Here is a 6,061-nt window from a genome sequence, read left to right as displayed (position 1 = left end):
GTTTGAAGCTTTGTGCACTTGATGATACCCATTCAAATACACAAAAAGTACTTTGACTTTATTAGGATTTTTTTAGACTAGTTGCTTAATGACTCTCCTATTGCTTTTAAAATTTTCTATGACAATAGCTATTTTCTTCTTTTTGTCCCTCTAGCAAATAAACAAACAAGGAGAAAGGGGATAATATTCATGATTAGCTCAGAACAGAAGTACATTTGAAAGTCTACACGTGAGAAATTGCTAGGAGATAAAGCTATGAAAACTCCTGATCTAGTCGTGTTAATACATTCTAATGACCCTCTGGGGAAGAGCACAAACCCACTGGCTTTCATTTGAATAGACTCCTCAGGACTAGTCCGTCTGCCATTTTTGTTTCAGGCTTTGGAGATACACGCACGGTTTGCACTGGTTTTTCCCCTCCGCCTTCTCCCTTTTCAAAAGCTGAACTCTGGGCAATGCTGTTATATTTCTATTTCGCTTCTCTTTACCGCATCAGGGGCAGAGGCAAAGCAGAGCATCTGCACAGGAAATGGGTTGGTTCAAATGCAAGTACACATCAAAACCACATGCCTGAGAAAAAGCAGTGATAGTGCTAGATAGATTTTTTTAAAAAGAAAAAGTTCCTGGAAATAATAGTTTCTTTATTCTAATTATATCCACCAAAGACATGTTTTTTTTCCAACTGTCTTCTGCCCACCTCATCAGGGTACGGAATTAATGCCTTGAAAAATTTTATAAGCATAGACTAAGTATTAATATGCTTCTTTCTGAGGCACCTATTTATCTTTTTTAAATAATCACTTGATATTTGTTAAGTGTATATTTGGTGTAACAATCTCTTAACTAGATGAAGAAAATGGCAAATGATACCATGACTTCTGATTGATTACTCTTGGCAACGTGCAATAATGAAAACAACAAACTATATATACACATACATTTGACAAAGGACTTATATCCAGAATATATAAATCAGATTTTAAAATCAATAAAAGACTGACAAACCAATTTAAAACGGGCAAAAATTTCGAATAGATTTTCTTTTCTTGTCTTGTCTTTTTATTCAGAGTTTCTCTCTTAGGAATTTGCCTGTTTGAGCTCTTTTTGTCAGTTAAGATGTTTGTATATTAGAGATATTTGCCTTTCTTTTTTATTTTTAGTATAAATATTTACCTAATGATATCATTTGCCTCTTGGCTTTTTTAATATTTCTTTTGCCATAATGAAGAGTGAAGTCTTCATGTATTTAAATATTACTATTTTTTTCTTCTATAATATCTGGAATTCCTGTCTTGATTAAGACAGTATCACACTACTGATGAAAAAATAAACATTAAAACATAGTCAAACTAATAAATTCCAAAACCAATTCCTTGAAGAAGCTAACATAATAGATAATCCTCCCAAGAACCTAATTAAGGAAAAAAAAGAAGAAAGTAACAAGTTCAAGATTAAGACTGAGAAAAGCATTTGGATAAAAAAAGAATAAGTAAACATCAGCAAGAAGAAACAAAACATGTGGAACAACTGAATTAGTCTCTTCAAACAAGTCAATGTTATTGTCAAAATGGAGGAGGAGAATGGTTTCAAAGACTTAAGAGACATGACAACCAAATCGTTGTGTCCTCTATGATTAAATTCTGGGCTGAGCAAATCAGCTATAGAGAAAAGGTGTTTGGGGGAACAACTGGAGAAATCCGAGTATGAACTGGTTGATCGACGTTATTAAGAGATTGAGTTCAGTGGGTTAAATGACATTGCACTTATATGAGAGAATGTTTTTACTGTTTAGAAATAAATGCTGAGTTATTTAGAGATGCAGGGTCATGATTTCTCTAATTTAAAATGGGCAACTAACTATTGCTGGGGGTTATGTGGGTTTTCATTGTATGCTTGGGGAACTTTTTAGGCATGTTTAAAATCTTTATAATAAAATTAAAAAGAAACCACGATAGGGGAAATATAAGTTAATGCTACATGCAATTCTAGAGCAAATGTTTTTAAAACCTGGGAAAATGGGTGATGTGTTTAGTAAAATATAAATTATTAAGAGTTAAAAGAAGATGTGTAAATCTTCAATAGACCAATTACTATAGAAAAGACTTGAAAGTGATTATAGATGGCTCGTGTAAGAAATGCACCAGGACCAGATGGTTCCACAGCTGGAGTCAATTCAACCTTTGGAGAACAAACGATCCCAATGTTTTTTAAATTATTGTAGGCCAGGAAAAGGGACAGAAGTTGCTCCAAGCCACTTTGGGAAGCTAAAGAAATCTTCCTGGCAAAATGTAGTAAAGTTGATTCCAAAAGAGAAAAGGTAACCAATCTCACTTAGACATATAGATGCAAAATTCTCCATGAGATATTAGAAAACAGATTTATTTGTATGTTGCTCTCTTTCAAAAGTGGAAGAAGTCATTATGTTATAATTTGTTACATGTCATTTTCTGTGACAATAGTGCGTGCCTGGGGTAATCAGCGTATCAGGAGAAGAGGAAGACGTTGAAATGCAAGAAGAATAAGGTATGAACAAGAGATTATGAATGTAAGAAATTGAAAAGTTCCCATTCTAAATTTACTAATCATTTCCTTCTTCCTCATATCAAGCCAAAATCTGCCTCTGAGTAATTCCTACAGATGGAGAAATAAAGATCCTGGGACACGAATTCCCTAAGGCCGGACTACAGATGAAAACCAAAGCGGGATAGAAAACCCAGAGACCAGTTTCCCGTCCAAACTGTTCTTTTCTTTCAAGTATGTGCCTCTCTTTGAAATAATCCCCAAGCATTCTGGGGACTCAGAGTGAGGGATGGCTGCATTACTGCATGTGGAGTGTGGGCAAAATATACAGCCTGGCACAGACGTTCTTATTCAAATCATATTATGCTAAGTGCAATTTTCTTCTAAGGAGTGATCTGTCTGCTAAACCCAGTAACACATCCATGTCAAACTTACTATCTTTGCCCATAAACAACACGGAGGCCCTCAGCTTTGTCAAACTGCTCTGACTCTGGCAAGGGCTCACGGAGCCCCATAAATATCATACCTCTCAAACCGTGTTTTCCCTGTTGCTTTTTAATATTCCCTTGGCAAGATGGTGAAATATGTACCTTATGAAATAGGATTCAGCCAAAAAGCCACTGGATAGAAATTCAATTGTTTAATTCTTTTTTTTTTCCTTAATATTAGAGAACAAAGCAAGGCTTATGGCAAAGTTGTTTCTTATAGTTTGATTCGCAGTTCTGATACTTCATTTATTGCTGAATAAGTCAAGTTTTATACCTATCCTTTTTTTTTTTTTTTTTTTTTTTGGCATCTCCGGCTTTATTGGCTGCAAGGCTTCACATGTTCCCCAGGGTTCAGCTCTTATTGAGAGCAGGAAAGTTGACACTCTGCACCTGCTCCTCAGACGTGGTGATCTCTTCCGGCAGGTTGGTCCCCAACCTGTCATCCTCCGCCACATACGCGATCTGCAGGTTGCCGATGTCATGGCCCATGGGCACCAGCTGGCGCTCCCGGCCTCCTAAGATCAGCCCATCCAGCTGGACCCTGTCCAGCTCGTCATCCCAAGGCTTGATGTTCAGGAGGATGGAGGAATTGGCCACCAGGTGGGCTTCTTGGCCTTCTTCTCTCCGTCACTGCGGAACAGGTCAACATCGAGGCCCTCATCGTCCTCTGTGGCGGTGGCCGCCTTCCCGGTAGGGGGCTCCACTTGGCGCCTGGGGGGTCACGCGCTGGGTCTGCAGGGCCGTGGGCGACCCTGCTGGGCCTCCAGCTTGGACACAGCCTGCCTCTGGTCCTGCACCACCCTTTGAAGGCTCTGGTTCGTCACTTCCAGGCTGGCAATCTGGATGACCAGCTCACTGTGGTCTCCACTGGGCTCGTTAGAGGCCCCAGAGACAGCCTCCAGCCAGGGGCTCCTGGATGCTTCCTCTGGCCCTGGCGATGTTGAGGAGGATCACGCTGGCGCTGTGCTCCTGCCATGAGAAGCCAGCCCCAGGCCTGTTCATCGACTTAGAGCATTTCCCTTCTTTATCACTGTATTTGAACTTCTCCAGCCAGATCTTCTTGTGCACTTGGAAGTTTGTGGCCATTTTCATGCAGCCGAGGATGCGACAACCCAAGAGAACTCGGCGGCTTGGGGACGGCAGGCGTAAGGCAAGTTTTATACTTTTAATCACCAAACAAAATCATTTTAATTTACCTACCCCAATTACAATCACTGCAGTGTCCGGGCAAGTCACCTGCTTCTGTGGACCTCTTTCCCTCTTTTACAAATAGAAAACATGTACTTTTCCCTCAATAGGGAAACAGGAAGGAAAATCTGATAATATCACAGAATCATTTTAACTTAGACATTTGTCTTCCTATGCCTTTTTAAGATTAATTACTAAAATGCTCCTCCTTCTAATTTCAATGTTATTAAATGATCTCTCAGTTTTCTCTTATGGACAGTGGGGCAATACTGCACGTTTCTTCTGCCTGTCAGGATGAATAGTTTGAGACTCAAATAGTCTATTTTGTAAATTGTAGAACACTAGGCAAACTTGAAATACATAAAGCTTGAGACAGGCTGATGGGCAGGTTGACGCCTAGGGTACAATGGACTTAGGAAAGGTGGCTTAATGCCATGGGATTAGTCCAAGGGGCATCTGTTCTTTCTACAGTCTGAGTACCCGAATGTGAACTCACACCCAGCTCTTCAGACTCCTGGGCTAACGGCTCTTGACGTTTTCACACTATCGTACGTCTAGGTATAGTAAAGATAGTGTGGTTTTCACTTTTGTACTTAGTACTGCTATGAAAAAGTTCCTGAAGGCTTTCCTTAACTCACAGGACAAGTGTGATCAGCCCTGGGGAAAGTCAGGGAGAAGGGTGATAGGAGAGGGAGATTGACGATTTCATGCTTCTAGTTGTATAGAGCCTCCGACTGTACCAGGGCAGGTAATCAGTGCTTACTGAGTCTAAAAAAGCCATTGATGCTTTTGAATCAGGAGAAACGGTACTTGAGCTTTAAAGAAGAAAAGGAAGGAAGAGAGGAAGGAAGGAAAGAAAGAAAGAAGTGAGGGAGAGAGGGAGGGAAAACCAGAAAATTCCAAGTTACTGAGGCCAATTTTTTCAATCTTAGGGCCATAAGAATGTAAAATACAAAATGTTAACATGGGTCCTATCTGAGACTCCATTTTCATAATCTCACCACCCCCCAACACACACACCCTCCTCACTAATGTTTTGTAAGTCAGTTTCTCTATTCAAAATTAAGCTATTTAAAGGGAGGGACCATTTGCTTTGCTCTGCAGTCCCATGGCTTAGGGTGAGATCCTGCCCAGAGTTGATATTCCATAAATGTCTGTTGAGAGTGGGGTTATTTCCTTCTGATTAAATGGCTTGCTTGGTCCATGCCAACTTCAATAAAAAGAAGAATTAGAGCTTGATGAAACTTGGTTGCAGGTTATGTGTTCTAAATACCAGAAAATACAGAACAATAAAAGCTTGCATTTAAGGTCATTGAACAAAATTTGCTGCCACTGATTCCTTAAATGCCTGGTCTGTGGATCTGGGGAGGTACCCTAATGATCCGCCTTGACTTATAGAGAATCAGGCATAGGATAGGTAAGCTGAACAACCCCATTTTACAAGATATTAAAACTCAAGTGAAATAATACATTGTGAAACTACATTCCAGACTGTAACACACTGTGTTATCCTTGGATGTTGTTACATAACAATGGATTAGCATTATAATATCAGAATTATAGTGTTACTATTGTTCATGGAATTCCAGAGTCATTGATTTGGGTTAAGACGTTGTCTTCAGAATGCCTGTGATTTCTGCAATATTGCCTGTAGAATGATAATACGAATCCTGCTTACTGCAAAAGTTCTTACCAAATGTATTCAAGGACATGAAAGATTTAAAAAATTCATAGGTTCTCTACAAGTCTGATAATGGTAACACTTACTGAAGTCTATGTGCTGAGCACTTTTTAAGAAAGTTATGCTGACTTACCTAGCCCTCTCAGCTGCCCTGCTTCTCAGCTACTTCTTCTCATCCTTATTT

General features: G+C 39.6%; 1 pseudogene; it reads right to left on the bottom strand.

Annotated features, from left to right (window-relative positions):
* Positions 1 to 3,359: 3,359 nt before the first annotated feature.
* Positions 3,360 to 4,152, bottom strand: LOC105064106 (elongation factor 1-delta-like; annotated as a pseudogene).
* Between the last annotated feature and the right edge of the window lie 1,909 nt (positions 4,153 to 6,061).

This window comes from Camelus bactrianus, chromosome 5 (assembly GCF_048773025.1).
Source record: "Camelus bactrianus isolate YW-2024 breed Bactrian camel chromosome 5, ASM4877302v1, whole genome shotgun sequence".
Taxonomy (NCBI): Eukaryota; Metazoa; Chordata; class Mammalia; order Artiodactyla; family Camelidae; genus Camelus; species Camelus bactrianus.
This window is presented reverse-complemented; position numbering and strand designations above follow the sequence as displayed.